The sequence below is a fragment of the Pelodiscus sinensis genome, chromosome 1 (genome assembly GCF_049634645.1).
Source record: "Pelodiscus sinensis isolate JC-2024 chromosome 1, ASM4963464v1, whole genome shotgun sequence".
Classification (NCBI taxonomy): Eukaryota; Metazoa; Chordata; order Testudines; family Trionychidae; genus Pelodiscus; species Pelodiscus sinensis.
The window spans coordinates 145,408,691-145,425,646 of record NC_134711.1 but is presented as its reverse complement, the minus strand read 5'-3'; the positions used below and the strand labels follow the sequence as shown (position 1 = coordinate 145,425,646).

Sequence of the window (16,956 nt, the reverse complement as noted above, 5' to 3'; positions counted from 1 at the left end):
AAATAATCTGATCAAAGAAGAGTTACTTACCGTTCCTTTTAAAGGACAAACAAGTAAGGGTAGAAAGCAGCAGAACTTACCTACAAGAAAAAGAGAGGAGAGAAAAATGAATGAATCACCCAAACCATTGACTTTTAGCAGCACAAGTTAAAGCATATGGCATATCTTTTTGCCAGACTGCTGGGAGGCATCAGTTGGGCTAACCAATAGAGACAAACATTTGCCATCTCTCCTCTCCATTCACATTTAATCCTATGAGGAAAATGAGGTGGACCAAAAAGAGCACCAAAGAGGTTGCAGCATACAAGGAGGAGGGAGAAAAGTTGTTCTGCTAGGTCTCTGAGGATAGGACCAGAAGCAATGGGTTTAAGCTGCAGCAAGAGAGGTTTAGGTTGGACTCTATCTGTCAGGGTGGCTAAACACTCGAATAAATTGCCTAAGGAGGTTGCAGAATCTCCATCACTGGAGATATTTAAGAGCAGGCTGGATAGACATCTTACAGGGATGGTCTAGATGGTACTTGGTCCTGCCGTGAGGGTAGGAGATGGGACTTGATGACCTCCCAAGGTCCCTTCCAGTTCTAGTATTCTATGATTCTATATATATCTACATGACTGTACCAATTATCTGAGAATCAGAATAATACAACGTCCTTGAGAAGTAAGTAGATGGACTCAAAGCAGAACCTCAGCAGGCTTGGAGGACCCCCATATAAAATTACATCAATATTACTTACACAAAGCTATAAGTGTGCATGGATATTCACACAATAGATCAAAAATCAATTCATGATCCAGAGATTTGGCAATCTCATTTAATCCATGGAAAACAGGACACAGAGATGGTGAAAGGGGCATACAACATGACTGTGAGATGGAATAGAAGAGTAGCATGTCAGTTTTGAGGGTTATGTAGAATGTTTGCATATGTTGTTGGAAGGGAGCAATTAAGAGCATGCACAAATGCAACTGGCTCTGTGCCACATTAAACACCAGGGGAGATCTATTTACCAATCCTGGCTTGGAGGGGGCTTAAAATAGCCAAAATCTAGTAAGGCCATTAGTAAATATAATTCTTCATTATTTATAATGTGTTAGAAGGTAGAGGTCCCAATGAAGGAGCAGAGCCACAAAGTGCTCTGTAGTGTACAAACATGAATAATTCACATGCTGCTTTTACAAGAGTTCTACTATTGCGTGCAGAAATCTTGAGAGAACTTGCTGGTGACACTCTGGGATTACTGAACCCACCTTGGATCCCTGGCCCTGGGAATCCAAATTGCACCAATCATTACCCAGATTTCTCATCAGTCTGAAAGCTACATTTGTGTCTCCTTCCCACAAGCTGTCTCTCTGCTACCATCTACTGGATGGAATGTCACACCAGCACACGTATGATTGATTGCCTTGGTGTGTCTGAGAGGCACACAGAGAGTGAACCTGGCTGACCTCTCTCAGATCTATAGGTAGAACCGAGCAGGAAGCAGTTTTCTCATGGCACAAGAGTTTTTGAGATTTCAACTTTCTTGTGGGGGACAATTACTAAAAAAAAATGTCCCCAAAATTTTGAATCAGGGGATTAGAAACCAAACTTTTCCCATGAACTGTTCTTGGTTTTGATGCATCGATATTTTCTGGCAAAAACGTTCCATCAGAAAATTCCTAACCAGCTCTGACAATAAACTCTAACAAACATGAATATTTGACACATTATCCTTACTTCATTAGCAGTTTGCAAATTGAGTTAGCAAGCAAGACATCACCCAGGCGAGGTCTATACTATGGGAGAAAGTTGACCTAAGATACCCAAGTTCAGCTATGTGAATACCATAGATTGAATTTCTGCTACGTGCTCACTGCAGAAGGTCAATGGGAGAAACTCTCGTGTTGACTCACCTTACTCCTTGTGACCCTGTGGAGTACTGGAGTCAATAGGGGCATCATCAACAGCTGATTTAGCGGATCCTTATTAGACCCGCTAAATTGAACCCTGGGAGATCAATCTTGCAGCATCAATTTCCCAGGAAGTGCAGACAAGCTCCCAGTTACATTTTTTGTAATAGATGCATGCTCCAATGTCAGAGCTGCTGCTAAGCCCAGTACAGCAGTCACAGCAGATAACAGATCACAGTGAGAATGGAGCTCCACAGGTAGATGTTTCTGGATTGCGGGAGACAGGATTATGTCAGCAAAAGCCAATTCACACCTGCAAATCACTGTACCAGGGATGCCATATTAAGGGCCTTTTCCTGGCTACCCATACCAATATGCCAAGGTATCTGGAACTTTGCAAGACGCCAACAGCTTTTTGTGGCAATAGCCCCAGCAATGTGGATGTGATATTTAGTAGTGGGGACAAATAAACGTATTCACTTTACACACCAAAAGAGCATTTGGGATGAAGTCACACTGTCCTTCTTGTCACTCTCTGTGCTCAAAGCAACCTTGATTTGCAATGTCTTTGATACAGTCAGCTCCACCGAAGTCAATGGCACTGAAGTAATCTGCAATGAGGCTGAGGGTTCCAACTTATTTAGAAAGCACAGGCCGTGCAATCAAAGAACAGAAGCTATGGCATGTATCATACCATATATTAGCGTTTTTCAAATATGGGTCACAAGGCCACCAAGGTAAGCTGCTGGCAGGCCCACACCGCTTTGTTTACTTAAGTATGAGAGGAGTAGCCATGTTAGTCTGGATCTGCAAAAGCGACAAGGAGTCCTGTAGTACCTTATAGACTAACAGATGTATTGGAGCATAAGCTTTCGTTTGCCAAGACCCACTTCGTCAGATGCATGTAGTGGAAATTTCCACTACATGCATCTGACGAAGTGGGCCTTTGCCAATGAAAGCGTTTGCGCCAATACATCTGTTAGTCTATAAGGTGTTATAGGACTCCATGTCGCTTTTGTTTACTTAAAGTATCGATAGCCACGGAACCTCGCAGCGCCCATTGGCTGCGGTTCACTGTTTCCAGCCAAGGGGAGCTGCAGCCTTCCTGCAGGTGTGGCCTTCTCCACAACCCAACTTTGAAAAACAATATATGCCTTACACCATACCAAATATGAGCCACTGAATGGCATGGATAATGAATAGTTCATACTTAAAGGAACCTGTTCTCAGACAATCGAGAGACTCAAAATCTTCCACACAAACTATTCATCTAACAACTGAGAATAATGAACAAATTAGTAAAAATCACGGCCTACTCCCAGGTAATTTGCCAAATGAATAAAGAATTAAATTCTTTTCTTACATTGTTCTCTGCAAATTTTTCACCTAACTATCATGCTTCAGACTGCTCTGGAATGGAAAGACAGAGAGATGGAGGGACCAAGAACAACTAGTAGAAAGTCTATGAACAAGGAATACAAACTCTGTTGGAAAGCAAACGCTTCCCTCTTGCTGAGCTAAAACCTTACACCACATGATGTGCCTCTAGTCCTTTCAATAAGGTTGCAAAGACTTTTGGCTCTCATTTTGTGCTTCTCAAGAGCCAGGTCTAGGCACATGGACATGCACTAAACATAACAAACAAACAAAACAAAAAGACCAAACACAGCTTCCACTACCCTTTCCCTCCTTATCTCGAAAAGACACCAAGGCTCTCCCTCTGCTATACGCATCGGATTTCCAGAAAGGGCTCTCTGTCAGTGTCTCATCAAGGCACTTGGGCCAGCTTCTCTCTTAAGGACATTCAACAATGGGAAAATATAACAGAATCTTAACCAGTTCTGCAAGGGAGATTAGTCAAAAAGGTTAATTACTGAATGAATTGGGGCAGGGGTGAGGGGAGAAAAGTAGGGGGTGGAGAGAGACATTCTCTCTTCTTCTAAAGCTGGCTTTCCAAACCCTTAAAGTCCTTTATAATTTAGACTGAACAAGGAGGTGGGGGGCAGAGGGGGGATGGACTTGCCACTCATTTGAACATTTGATAAAACTTCAATTATGTTCCTTCCTTAATCCTGTGTCATTAGGAGCAAAATGGTACATCAGGAGGCCATTTAGATATGAACGGCCGCGACCTCGCCATCAGACCTGCTGACTTCTCCTTTCTTCTGCCTGCACACTCTCTTTCTGTTGCTGGGGCCAATTATATTTTGAGATGTGATTTTTTGGGGCTAGGCGCTCAGCCTCCAGCATCGGGGGGTCCCACAATAGCCTGGTTGGAGACCCTTACCGGCCTTGTTATTATTATTTTAGGTGGAAAGGTCATTATTACGATAATAGCTAGGAATGAATCTGTCTATTCAGAGCTTTCAAAAAGCAAAACAAAACAATAAAAAGCCTTCTGTGTACAGACCCCCGATCCTGTTCTTGTTGAAAGCAGCGAGGGTTTGGCATTGGCTCGAATAGCAACAGGACTGGACCCCACCAAACAATTTTGTAACAACCAGACAAACCCAAAAAAGCAACACAGCGAATTGAAACGTAAGATTGACCTTCGGTCTCTTGCTGTTGGTCGTGAGAACTAATTCTGTTCTCTTTCCACTTATATAACCCTAAGTCCATACCAGCTTTACACCAGATCCAAACCAGGTTCTGACCATAGTTCAGACATATAAAGGCAGCACGTCGGGATAGGAGTATCAGATACCATGGGTTCTGGTCGTAGTATAAAAACAGAGTGGGTAGAATCCAGTGTACTCATCGCAGTACTGTTTGGTACAATTATATTCTGACTTTCTAAATACTGCTTTTCAATATACACAGTGGGAGAACAATGAGCCCTTCCGCAGGTATAAGTACCACAGGGCAGGGAGAGCACAGTGGCCCTGGGGCTGGACGTAGAGGGTACGTCTAGACTACACCTCTCTGTCGACAGAGAGATGCAGATTAAGCAGTCAAAATTGCTAATGAGGAAAAGATTTAAATATCCTGTGCTTCATTAGCATAAACATGGCCGCCGCTTTTTTCCAAAACAGAACTTTTTCGAAAAAAGGGAGTCTAGATGCAGATCTGTCGAAAATAAACCCTTTTTCGAAAGATCCTGTAAACCTCAATTTTTGAAGAATACAGGATCTTTCGAAAAAGGGGTTATTTTCGACAGATCTGCATCTAGACTGCCTTTTTTTCCGAAAAAGTTCTGTTTTAGAAAAAAGCGGCGGCCATGTTTATGCTAATGAAGCGTGGGATATTTAAATCACTGCCTCATTAGCAATTTCAATGTGCCTAATCTACATCTCTCAGTTGACAGAGAGGTGTAGTCTAGCTGCAGCCAGAGAGGGAGGGATGTGACCTGCCATGTATATTAGTGTCCCCACCCCCATGGTGAGGCAGTAGTTGAATATGTGCCAGTCTTGGAGGATGGGGCAGAGCAAGAGTGGAAAGAAGGTGGGCCGGGGTGAGGCATTTAGGGGTGGAGTATGGGCTGGGCCTAGGATAGAGTGAGGCTTTAAGCACCCCCGTGGAAATCTAGAAGGTAGCATCTATGCACTAAGGTGGGACCTGATAAGCACTTTCAAATATGTTAAGAGCTGTTATAAAAGAGGATTATGACAAATTATTCTCTGTGTTCACTTGAGATATGACAAGAAGTACTGGGCTTAATCTGCAATAAGATTTAGGTTAGGCGTACCAGCTAGAGATGGTTTAGATTGATTTGGTCTTGCAGCAAAGCAGGGGGCTGGACTTGATGACTTCCAGTGGTCCCCTTCAACCCTACATTTCTATGATTCTATGAATCACTGTGCTTAAAAAACAGCCACATTCCACACCCAAGAGGAGTGACTATCTGTGGCACACAGAGTAATGCACAGAGTTTATAAAGCTCTTTGGATCCTTCTGGATTAAAGAAAATCAATGCAAATTTTTGCCATATTGTTTTACAATGTGTTACAGACCCAATCGCCAACTTAAATCCTGTTGCTGCCTCTTGCAAAGTACCCAAACCTACCTGACTTTCTGCATATGCCAGCTGTAACTAAATGAAGTAGGAGTTCACTGAGAGTCGAGCTGTAAGTATCTTATTGTGTGTGAATACTACACCCAAGCATCAACTGAAGTCCAGCCAACAAAGATTCTCTCTCTGTTTGCCTCGAGTCACAGATGTAGGGGTCTGTTTTCAATCCACTGCTCAGAGAACAAGGATTTGTTCAGAACTCCCACCGACTTACATGGGAGGTCAAGTCACTACAGCCATGCATGTAGATAGATACATGAAAAAACTTATTAAACAAACAAATTCCAGTTTGATAAGCATCTCTGAGAAACACCCAGAATTTTCATGAAAACAGGATTTTAACTGGAAAGCCAAAATTAGGCTCTGCTGCTAACATGCGGGATGCCCTCGATTCCAATGGAAACACAATGGACTTAATTCGGAGTGAGCAGATATGAACACAAGTAGTTCAGGGAGATTTGTCTGTTTGTATCAAGCCTGACTTTGGCCATAAAGGTATGTCTACACTGTACCCGTAGCTCGAAATAATAGATTATTTTGAAATTGGGCACTGTCTATACAGTGCTATTCTGAAACATCCCTTAATCCTCATGGAACAAGGTTTACAAGGACATCCGAAAAATGAGCCAGTTATTTTGAAAGCTATTTTGAAATAATGAGCTTGTTTAAAAACGTGGAATAGCTATTTTGGGGATACTGGAAGTATCCCGAAATAGTGCTGCAGTGTAGACATATCCTAAATCAGTTAGTTAGGTAGTCATTACCACTGGGATGTTGTTCGTGCCATACTTTGGGAGTTTCTCCCTGCAAAATTGGCACTGATTTGCCTTTGTTGGCTGTCTCACCAGAGTGGCTAAGGATAGAATGACAATGGAGAACAAATTCCCCATCCCCCAGTCTAAGAAGAGGTGTTCCTCTAGGAGTAGGACTGAAGCCCCCTGGCAGGAGGCAACATGGAGGAAGTTTGCCATGTAGCCACCCATGTTGTTGTTGTTCTATGGATATACAGAGACAACCGCCTCCAGGGATGTCACTCTGGCACCAAATTCAATTTTTTAGAGAAAAAACAACATTTAAAGAGGTACACCAGACTGGAAGTGGCCATCAGTTGCAGCAAACCAGAGCTTTTTGCCCTCCACTTTTGAGCCAAGCTTCTCCAGCCACATGAACCATCTCCTGCTGAGAGAATGTTAAAAAATCCCCCCTTGACAGACTGTAGGGATGGTGTCTCATCATCCTTAGTTATTTATTTTTAAAGTATTCAGATGAGAAATGGAGAAGGGAAAGGCTCCGTGTTGCCTCACCCATTCCCTGAGTCATGACGTCCACCTTCACAAGCTGAATTATATTTAAAATGGCACTCTTGAAGGAGAGATCCTCTATCTTTGTGAGATGCTACCAGCCCCTCCCATAGACAGTCACTCCTTTAGAAACACATCACTTTCTAATAATATAGTTGGCTGCATTATCTTACTTGACACTAAAAACTTGAGACGATTGATGGTCGTTTAAATTCTGAATAGACTCGAATTATAAAACGGATTTATAATCCCTTGCATTAGCGCCCTGGGGAAATGGCTGAAATCTTTATCACATTCAGAGGACAGAATGACTGATGCCAAACTCCTGTCTCCGCACCAGCCCGCCCTTCATCTCGCACTTCCTCCCTCTCTGTATTTCTGGGCAGGTATCAGGCAGTTTGGACAGGAGCCCACCTACAAACATGGCTCTGGAACTTGCTCAGCAGGAGTCACGGTAATTGTTCCCTGAGTCTGTTGCTTCGCACTGTTTCCAATTTTTATTCAACCAGATCAATGTGACCTGAGCAAAAGACAAAAAGAAAGAGGAGGAGACAGAGAGGGAGAGAAGGTGGAAGGGAAGCGATAGAGAACGCCCTTCTTTGCCTTTCACGCTTCCTGGCATTGCACGGAGCAGCAGCACAGTATCTGCTCCATGGGAAGCTCAGACCATAGAGGTAGAGTGGTCAGGTGTCTTGGTGGGGTTTTTTTTTTTAACCAGAAAGTCCAGTCAAAAAGGGGATCTGTCAGTTTCCAATCAGATCTACTGACCAGAAACCTAAAATCTGGTTATGGCTTGCAGGGAAGGCAACAGCTCATCACCTGCACCAGCTGTGTCCACCTCCTACTGGCTTTGGGCAGCTGCAACTCCCAGTTCTGGTTCTGTAGGCAAGTCCCTCCCGGCCTGGGTGAGGGGGAAAAGCAGTGAGTGATGAGAGGCAGGAGATAAAAGGAGTGGACAGGACTGAGGCCTTGGAGGTGGGGCCCTGGGGGCTGGAGAGTTTCTCCTGCTACTATGTCTGGTTTTTAAATATTACCAAGCTGGCAATCCTACATAGAGGGGTGAGTGATAGATCAGAAAAGACAGTGCCCATAGGGATATATAAGGGTATGTCTACACTACAAAGTTAGTTCAAACTAACGGACGTTAGTTCGAACTAACTTTAATAGGCGCTACACTAGCGCTCCGTTACTTCAAATTTAATTCGAACTAACGGAGCGCTTAGTTCGAAGTAGGTAATCCTCATTCCACGAGGATTAAGCCTAGTTCGAACTAGCTAGTTCGAATTAAGGGGTGTGTAGCCCCTTAATTCGAACTAATGGGAGGCTAGCCCTCCCCAGCTTTCCCTGGTGGCCACTCTGGCCAACACCGGGGAAACTCCTATGCCCCCCTCCCGGCCCCGGACCCCTTAAAGGGGCACGGGCTGCTACGGTGCCCGTGCCAGGTGCAAGCCTGCCAGCACCCAGCCAGCAGACCCTGCACCTGGCACGGATCGAGCCACCCACCCGATGCCCCCCAGCCCTCCCCCTCTTCCCGGGACCAGGCTGGTGGCTCCCGGGAGCTTGCCCGGGACCGCAAGAGGCGGGCACCCGCCTGGGCTAGTGCGGACATCGTGGACCTCATCCACGATCTCCGCACTAGGCACAGGAAAGTGGCCGGCTTGGGAAGGAGAGCTGTCAGCCTGGCCACCCAGGAGCAGGTGTGCAAGAGAATCAAGGGGGTCCACTGAGACCCCCGAGCCTGAGCCCTGAGCTTACAATGGCCATCCTGGGTCAGACCAAAGGTCCATCTATCCCAGTAGCCTGTCTGCCGACAGCGGCCAACCCCAGGGACCCTGGAGGGGATGGACCGAAGACAGTGACCAAACCATTTGTCTCGTGCCATCCCTCTCCAGCCTTCCACAAACCTTGGGCAGGGACACCACTCCTACCCCCTGGCTAATACCACTCCATGGACCCAACCTCCATGACTTGATCTCACTTCCCTTTAAACTCTGTTCCAGTTCTAGCCTTCACAGCCTCCTGCAGCAAGGAGTTCCACAGGTTGAATCTTTGCTTTGTGAAGAATAACTTTCTGTTACTAGTTTGAAGCCTGCTACCCATTCCTTTCCTTTGGTGTCCTCTAGTCCTTCTTTATGGGAACTAATGAAGAACTTTTCTGTATGCACCGTCTCCACCCAAATCCTGCTTTTAGAGACCTCTATCCTGTCCCCCCTCCCTCTCCTCTTTTCTAAGCTGAAAAGTCCCAGTCTCTTTAGCCTCTCTTCATATGGGACCTGTTCCCAACCCCTGATCATTTTAGTTGCCCTCCCCTCTCCATTTTGGATTCCATTTTGGAAGACACATTATCTTTATTTTGTACATCAAGAAGAGGGGCTAGGGAAGGGTAAGTGGAAGGAGGTGAGGGAGGAATGGGGCACGAGCCCCCGATGGGGAGGACTGGGCTGGCTCTGCGGGCTTCTGGGGGTGGAAGCTCTCCTGCAGCCCCCCAATTGTCCCCTCTCCCCAGATGGCAGCCTGCGGCAAGTGCAGCTGGGCTGATGGCTGAGTGCTGTGATGTGCCCAGTGTGGGGACTCAGGGCACTCCAAGCCAGGACTGCTTTGCAAGCGGGGCACCCCTGAGAACTGTCTGTCCAGGGTGGGGGTTGGGACCCTTTAAGCACAGCCCTCGGCTAGCCTGAGACAGCATCTCGACGCTCTAAGTCCTCCTCTGATGCCCTGCCGGCACTGCTTCTGGCCATCCTTAACCCCGCTTCAGGGTCCACTTAATGTGGACGTGCTAGTTTGAATTAGCAAAACACTAATTCGAACTAGTTTTTAGTTCTAGATGCGTTAGTTCGAATTAGCTTAGTTCGAATTAACTAATTCGAACTAAGTCAGTTCGAATTAACGCTGTAGTGTAGACATACCCTAAGACAGTGGGAAGAGGGAGCTCAGAGTTAGCCCCAGAGACATTGGAACAGTGGAGTCACACATAGCACATGACCAAGTCGCTGGGGCTCAGAAGAAACAGCAAAAAAAAGGAGGCTAGCACAGAATCAAACCATATGGATGTATCTTTGCAAGCAACTTGGCAATCCGAAAGGGTGGACGTTATTTTTTAATGAGGGTGCTCAGCTGTTGTGGAAGTCAGGATGCTTTTTTCAGGACCTAAATATGAAATTGAGGGTTTAACTTTATCCTCCCCTGTTTGAAAATGCTGGTTGAAGTAGAGGGTAAAAAAACAACAACAACAAAACAAGAAAGTGGAAGGTTTAAAAACAAGAGGCACCTGCTGGGCAGGAAATGTCAGGCAGGAGACTGAAGACACTAGCATATCCTAAGCAATTCTTAACTCTTAGAAAATATATGTAACCGACTTACCAGAGTCCACATAAAAAAGATTAAGTGTGGGAGAGAGAAAGAGGGGGACAGATACACATAGAAGCACAGACAGGGACAGAGACACTTCTCTGGATGGGGATCTGGGTGAGATGGTTTCATATCAGACATAAGCATCTGTTGCTATACAGTGGAATGTATGCAGAAGGTCACTTCGCCATTAATCTCAGACACAATGCCAGGGTTTCTGCTTGGCCACTCCCCTGTACATAGCCCCATCTCCAATTCGTTCAGTCTTCATGGCAGGCACGCCCTTCTGTGGAAAGGTGAGCAACTCTTGTGTAGGAATGCAAGGCAGGGACTAGGGAAATGCCAAGGAGTTAATAGATGCCTGAGTCTGTAGCCGGTTTCCATCACCATCCCACTCTCCTACCTCTAACACCCACAAGGAATATCCCTGCCCTACCAACCATTTTTCCTGCTCTCCACTGCTCAGGCATCCACCCTGTGTCCATTAGCCCACACGACAACTCCTTATCCTTCAAGCTGCAGATAAAGACAGAGTCTGGTGCAGAGGAGAGTAGGACTCTCCCCCTTCTTAGACTTTGTGAGGCTAAGCACCATGATTCAGCCATCCCAAGGGACCAAGCCACGTATCAGACAGAATTTATGTAGTCAGTGCTAATCTCCTGCCTTGAGCTGGGCTGCCAGGGAAGGAGGGGAGCAACTCAGGCAGAAATCTGCTGTCCCAAGGCAGTACCATGAGAGTGTTTCCAGCCGTAACTCAGTGCCATGGGTTCCATTCAGCGACCAAAGAGATAAGCAGCCTCTTTGACAACTGAAGCGCAGATCAGCACCACTGCAGCACCACAACCCAGCATACCCCGGAGTAGGGATGTTACATGTCGATTAATTAACTAATCGGATTGGATTTCCATCGACTATTCAATTAGTCCATAAGGACTAGCAGGGCATTCTGCCTTTGAAATATACACGAGCCCCAGCAGGGGCTCTTGTACATTTCAAAGATTGAAATGCCACAGGGAACCTGGGGCCAGTGGAGCCCCCCACTGACCCTGGGCTCCACATGTGTTTCAATCTTTGAAATGCACAAGAGCCCCTATTGGGGCTCTTGTATATTTCATAGTTGGAACACTGCCGCTGTGCCCCTGCGTTCCCACGGAGCTGGAGCTGGGGGAAACCAACCTTTACGTTGGCTCCCTCCAGCACCTCCTCCTCTTCCCTCCCTGCTTGCTGCCTCTTTTTGATAGAGGCAGCAAGAGAGGGGGAGTGACTAGTTGACTAGTGTGTCAACTATCCAATAAGCGTTTGCTTATCTGATAGTTGATTAGTCACTTACTAATCTGAGGTTCTGCTCCCTACCCCTGAGCAGAACCTCAGACTTGAACTACTGCAGACTATAAATAGAGCCATGTCCCTTTTAGAAAAGAGACAGGGCAGGTCTCTAATGAATCCAGGAGAGACTGATTATTTCTAAAGCTGCTGGGGACAGGGGCTGACTTGCCAGCTCCCCAACTCCCTTACACAACCCAAGCTGCCTAGCCTCACTGCACTGGTCTCCAACTCCTGGCTGGGCCCAAGACATCAGGCTGAGTATATTATGGGTCAAACCTGAGAAGTTCCAGGTTCACACAACCCTAACACCCTGAGGGAAATGTTTCCAAGTGTTCCTACCACCTTTAAGTCAATGGGTAGACAGCACAGGCAGAGGAAGGAGAAACTGTAGATCTAGTCCCTTTCTTAAGGATGAACTTGATTGATACAAATAAGATTCAAAACAAGGCCAGAGGCCTTACTAGCTTTCAGAAAGCTGGGAGGGAGGAGGCTACATTCATCCACCCAGCATGAGACTCTGATCTCTGTGTTTTCTTGTGCTTCCCCATCTGTCTGTCTGTCCCTTCCTGGTGTCTTACCCTTAGATTGCACGCTCGTTGGCACAGAGGCCATCTTTCTGTTCTGTGTTTCTACCAGTACTTGGTCTATAGCTGAGGAACTGAAGAACAACAAGAGCAATGTTACAGCTACTACTAGTGCTATGTAGTTCCCCCTTGCAGATTCCTCTTTGGTTCAGTAACCTGGCTCCAGATTGCTGATTTACTAGCCAGGGAATGTGGGTTCTACTTGTAAACCCTAACACCCTGAGATGTAAGGAGCAGAAAGATACCTCATCACATCATCCCATTCCACAGACATCACACAACTGTGCACCTCCAGTTCCTTATGCAACCCCCCTAGCTTCCAGACACACAACTTCTGATTTAGTCTCATTTGATAAATGACTCCTATTAAACTGGATTCCTCTGTCACTGCAAGAGACATGAAATTAAAAACTGTCTGTCTTTAATCATGCCAGGCTTCATCTCCGTCTCCTAGGCTCCATTCATCAATAATTAATATATAAGAAAGACTGAAACCCATTTCAATTTCAAAGACCCAAATGTTGCATATATAAGATGTAAAAGGAACCGCCGCCACTCCCATCAACAGACCGAGAAATTCACACGTGCACACATGGGGAAAAGAGAGGAGCAGCAACCACCAGCAGGCAGGGGGGTCTTGGACATGACCAGTGCCAAAGCAGCTCTCCTTGTGGTCTCATTACTGCGAACTGTTGCTCTCAGAATTCCCGCAAAGAGAGGGGACTGCCGCTTCTCCCTCAACCCGCAAGCCTTAGTCAATGGACTTTTCCCCTTCCGTAGCTAACTTCACTGGCCCATGATCCATCAATATTTATTAGCCAGGATGGGTAGGAACAGTGTCCTGAGCCTCTGTTTGTCAGGGGCTGGAAATGGATGACAGGAGAGGGACTACATGGGGATTATTAGGGTTGCCAGATGGTTTCAACAAAAATACCGGACACACTTGACATTACATCACAATCTACATTACATCTTATTTAGAAAATACCCGACATTTCTATTTTCCCATTTATATTTTCTCAATTTGTTTCCCGAACAGAAAGCTCAAATACTGGACTGTCCGGATCAAAACCGGGCACCTGGCAACCCTAAGGATTACCTATTGTGATCCCTCTTTCTGGGGGCACCTGGCAATGGCCCCTGTTGGCACACATGGTACTGGGCTAGATGGACCTTTGCTCTGACCCAGTATGGCCATTCTTATGTTCTTATAGTCTCTGCCAAACCAGCACTTTGATCAGGGCTGGGCAAGATGTAGCCTGTTGGTTGTATCTGATCTGCCTAATACTTTGATCTAGCCCGCAGACTGCATCTGGCTGCTTTCTATTTATATCCTGCTGCTTGTGCCACCAAATTTCCAGGTGGTGGCTCAGGCAACAACACCCTATTTAAATGGCTCCCGGCTGTGGCACAACCCTGGCAAGAGCCAGAGCCATGAGTCCTTTAAAAAGCTGCAGCAACCCCAGGCAACTTCCAGGCAACGCTGTTGTGGTGGGGCCAGGAGCTGCGAACACTTTAAATAGCAACAATTACATTCCCTGGCAGCTGGGCCCATGGCTCTAGCCCCTGCCAGAGTAGCGCTGTGACTGGGAGCCCTTTAAATAGCTGCAGCAACCCTGGGCAGCTGCCAGGCAATTCAGTAGTGGCAGGGCTGGGAGCCACAAACCCTTTGCTGTTTTTTTTTAAATTCAAAGCCTCTGGCCCCAGACGATCCTGGAGAGACGATAGTCCCCAGCCCCACCCCTTCCGCCCCAGCCCCTGCCCCTTCCACTGAAGGGGAAAAGGGTGGAGAGAAGGGTGGAGCCAGCCTGTGACCACATACCAAAATTCATTAAGTGGCCCACCTGTGAAAATTATCACCCACCTGTGACATAGGGCCATCTAGTTTAGTATCTTATTTCCAGAACTGGGTAGAACCAAAATTAAAAAAAACACAACCTTCTTCTCTGAATGGCCCAATAATGCACCTATCTTAATGAGGATGGGAGTTACAGGGCAAATGTGTGAGGTGGATGGGAAGGGCCCTGACACTGCATATACCCAAGTGTGGGTCTTGAGTAAGCTGCGATGGCAGTCAGAATGCCTCGTACGCCAGTCAGTCAATCTCACTTGATCCAGCTGCACAGCATCACTTTGGTCCCAGCGTCTCCACCCGTTCCATGAACTCTGCGTGAGAAACCCCACAAGACTCCCCAGAAGAGAGAGACGAAGCAGTCTAAGTCTATCAGCCCAGGACAGTAGATCTGGATCCCCGTGGTGGCTTTTTGCATGGCATTCGAGGAAGCAGAGACCTGACAGAGTTGAGGGTCAGGTCAGCAGGCCCCAGCCAGATTCGGATCTCCTTACTCAGTCATTATTCAAGCAAACTGAGTAAAACCCCAGGAAAATGTTCCGGGGGGGGGGGGGGGGGGGCAGATAAACGGCCAATGCTGAAACTCCAGCAATAGAGACACAGTGCTATGCCAGAAGCATGGACCAGATTCCCAGCTAGTGTAAATCTGAATAACTCCACTGAAGTCACTGGCATTATCCCCATTTATACCAGGTGAGGCTCTAACCAGATAGTCTTAACTCATAGGTCTAATAACTAAACAACTACTCCATTGCTAAGGGCCCAACACAATAACCTGCCTGCTACCACCTCATAATTACCAGGGAACAATGCAGAAAAGCACAAGTTCATCCCCGTGGCTACACTGTAGCGACAATCTAGACATTGCCCTCTCATTACTGTAGAACAATACTGTGCAGTGAAGAACAGTTAGCAGCTTTCTGTTACACAGTAACACTATCACTCATTACCCAGTAATTACTATGGAACTATGCAGGGACACAAAGGGACCTCCCCACGGTTATAGTGTAGCGATATCATTCAGTAGCCTTTAATTACTGTAGAACTCTACAGTAACACATGATGACCTGCCTGCTGGTATAATGTAGTCCTATCATTCATTGCTCATTCCATGGTAGTTACTAGGGGAACCCTGCAGTAGCCTCCGTGCAACGGTGAGGCATTGTCGCTATGTGGATTTAATCACAGCACATTGTGTGTTTTTCAGATTGTGAAATGGAAGAAGGGGAAGGGGAAAAAAATAAGCACAATAAAAATAAATTAAGGAGAAAAAAAACCCCTCGCTGCGGAAAGATTGCAAAGAAACATTTGCAGAACTACTGTTATCTTTCCAATACGTTCCCCATTCCCTGCTACTGAATTGTGGCAACATTGTGGTAATGCTTTCACTGAAACTTAGAAATGAGGGCGATAATTGCACCATTGCCCTGCAGAGCCTGTGGTACTTGTAATTATATCCCGTTACCAAGGAACACAGCAATTTCAAACCTATTACCCACAGGTATCGTTTATTTCAGAGTTAAATTTATTACTTCAATGCCAGTCTCATTCACAGCTCTCCTTTTTGCATCCCAAGTTTCCATGAGTGAGACGCTTTGCAAGTAGAGTGCATATGGGACAAGAAACCGCAAGAAGTGGGGAGGTCAGGAGGCCATTTTTGTCTCCTGCCCTGGGCCCAAAGTGCCACTTGAACCCTATGGTCCAGGTGAGAATTCCCTTGGGGAGGAGACGCATAAGCCCAAAGTGCTGCTCTGATCTTGGCTCCCAGAGTAGTGCTGCACACAGAGGGATGCAAATTAGGGAACGTGGAGGCATGCACATAATGCTGTGCATTATAGTGGCATCCCTGTGACAGACCAGCACCTAGATCGCCCTAGAGAGGCAGCTGCAATACAGAGCCGCTCCCATGGCTGCTTTTACTTATGCTGGGGGTCACAAGCTGGCGGTCAGTGCATAGGGAATCTGCACAGTGCAAATGCTGCCCAAAGTAGGGATGTAATCGTGTAGTCGATTAACTGATAAGCAAAAGCTTATTGGTTAATGCTATAGACTACATAAATTTCTCCCGCCCCTTGCCAGTACATTTTTTAGCAGGTTGGCTAGCAGTCAGGCTCAGTCCTGGCTCATGCTGGCTCTGGGACCTACCCCTACTGCAACTCTGCATTTAAAGTGTATTAGGAGCTGGGCGAGCAGGCAGCCTGGCTCAGTTGAGGCTCGTACCAAGTCTGGGAACTCAGACCCCCACTAGACAGGGGCTGCTACCACCCCGCACTGTTGTCTTTTTAACAGAGGCAGCAGCACAGGGTAGCAGGCAGCCAGTTTGCACAGGGAGCTGATTTTTAAACTGTCTCCTCTCACGGACCAGCTCCTACATAGCACCCCACGCTGCTGCCTCTGATACAGGGGCAGCAGTGCAGAGTGTCAGGGGGCTCCTCAGTAGTGAGGCTGGAGCACATTGGCTGCTGGCCCTTAACCGTTAAGAATTCATGAGGTTACTCGACTATTCAATTAACCGATATTTAACATCCCTGGCCAAAGCCCACTTTGCCTCCCCTTCACCTCCAGGCGCCATCTTATACTCGGTGTCTCCAAGGAAACATAGCAAACAAGATATCCCCCAAATTCTCTGCATCGTAGCACCTTC

General features: G+C 46.5%; 1 protein-coding gene across 1 annotated transcript in view; it reads right to left on the bottom strand.

The window, feature by feature from the left end:
* LSAMP (limbic system associated membrane protein) overlaps positions 1–16,956 on the bottom strand; it is a 1,540,275-nt gene that overhangs the window by 1,078,267 nt on the left and 445,052 nt on the right. The gene's annotated exons all lie outside the window — the stretch shown is intronic.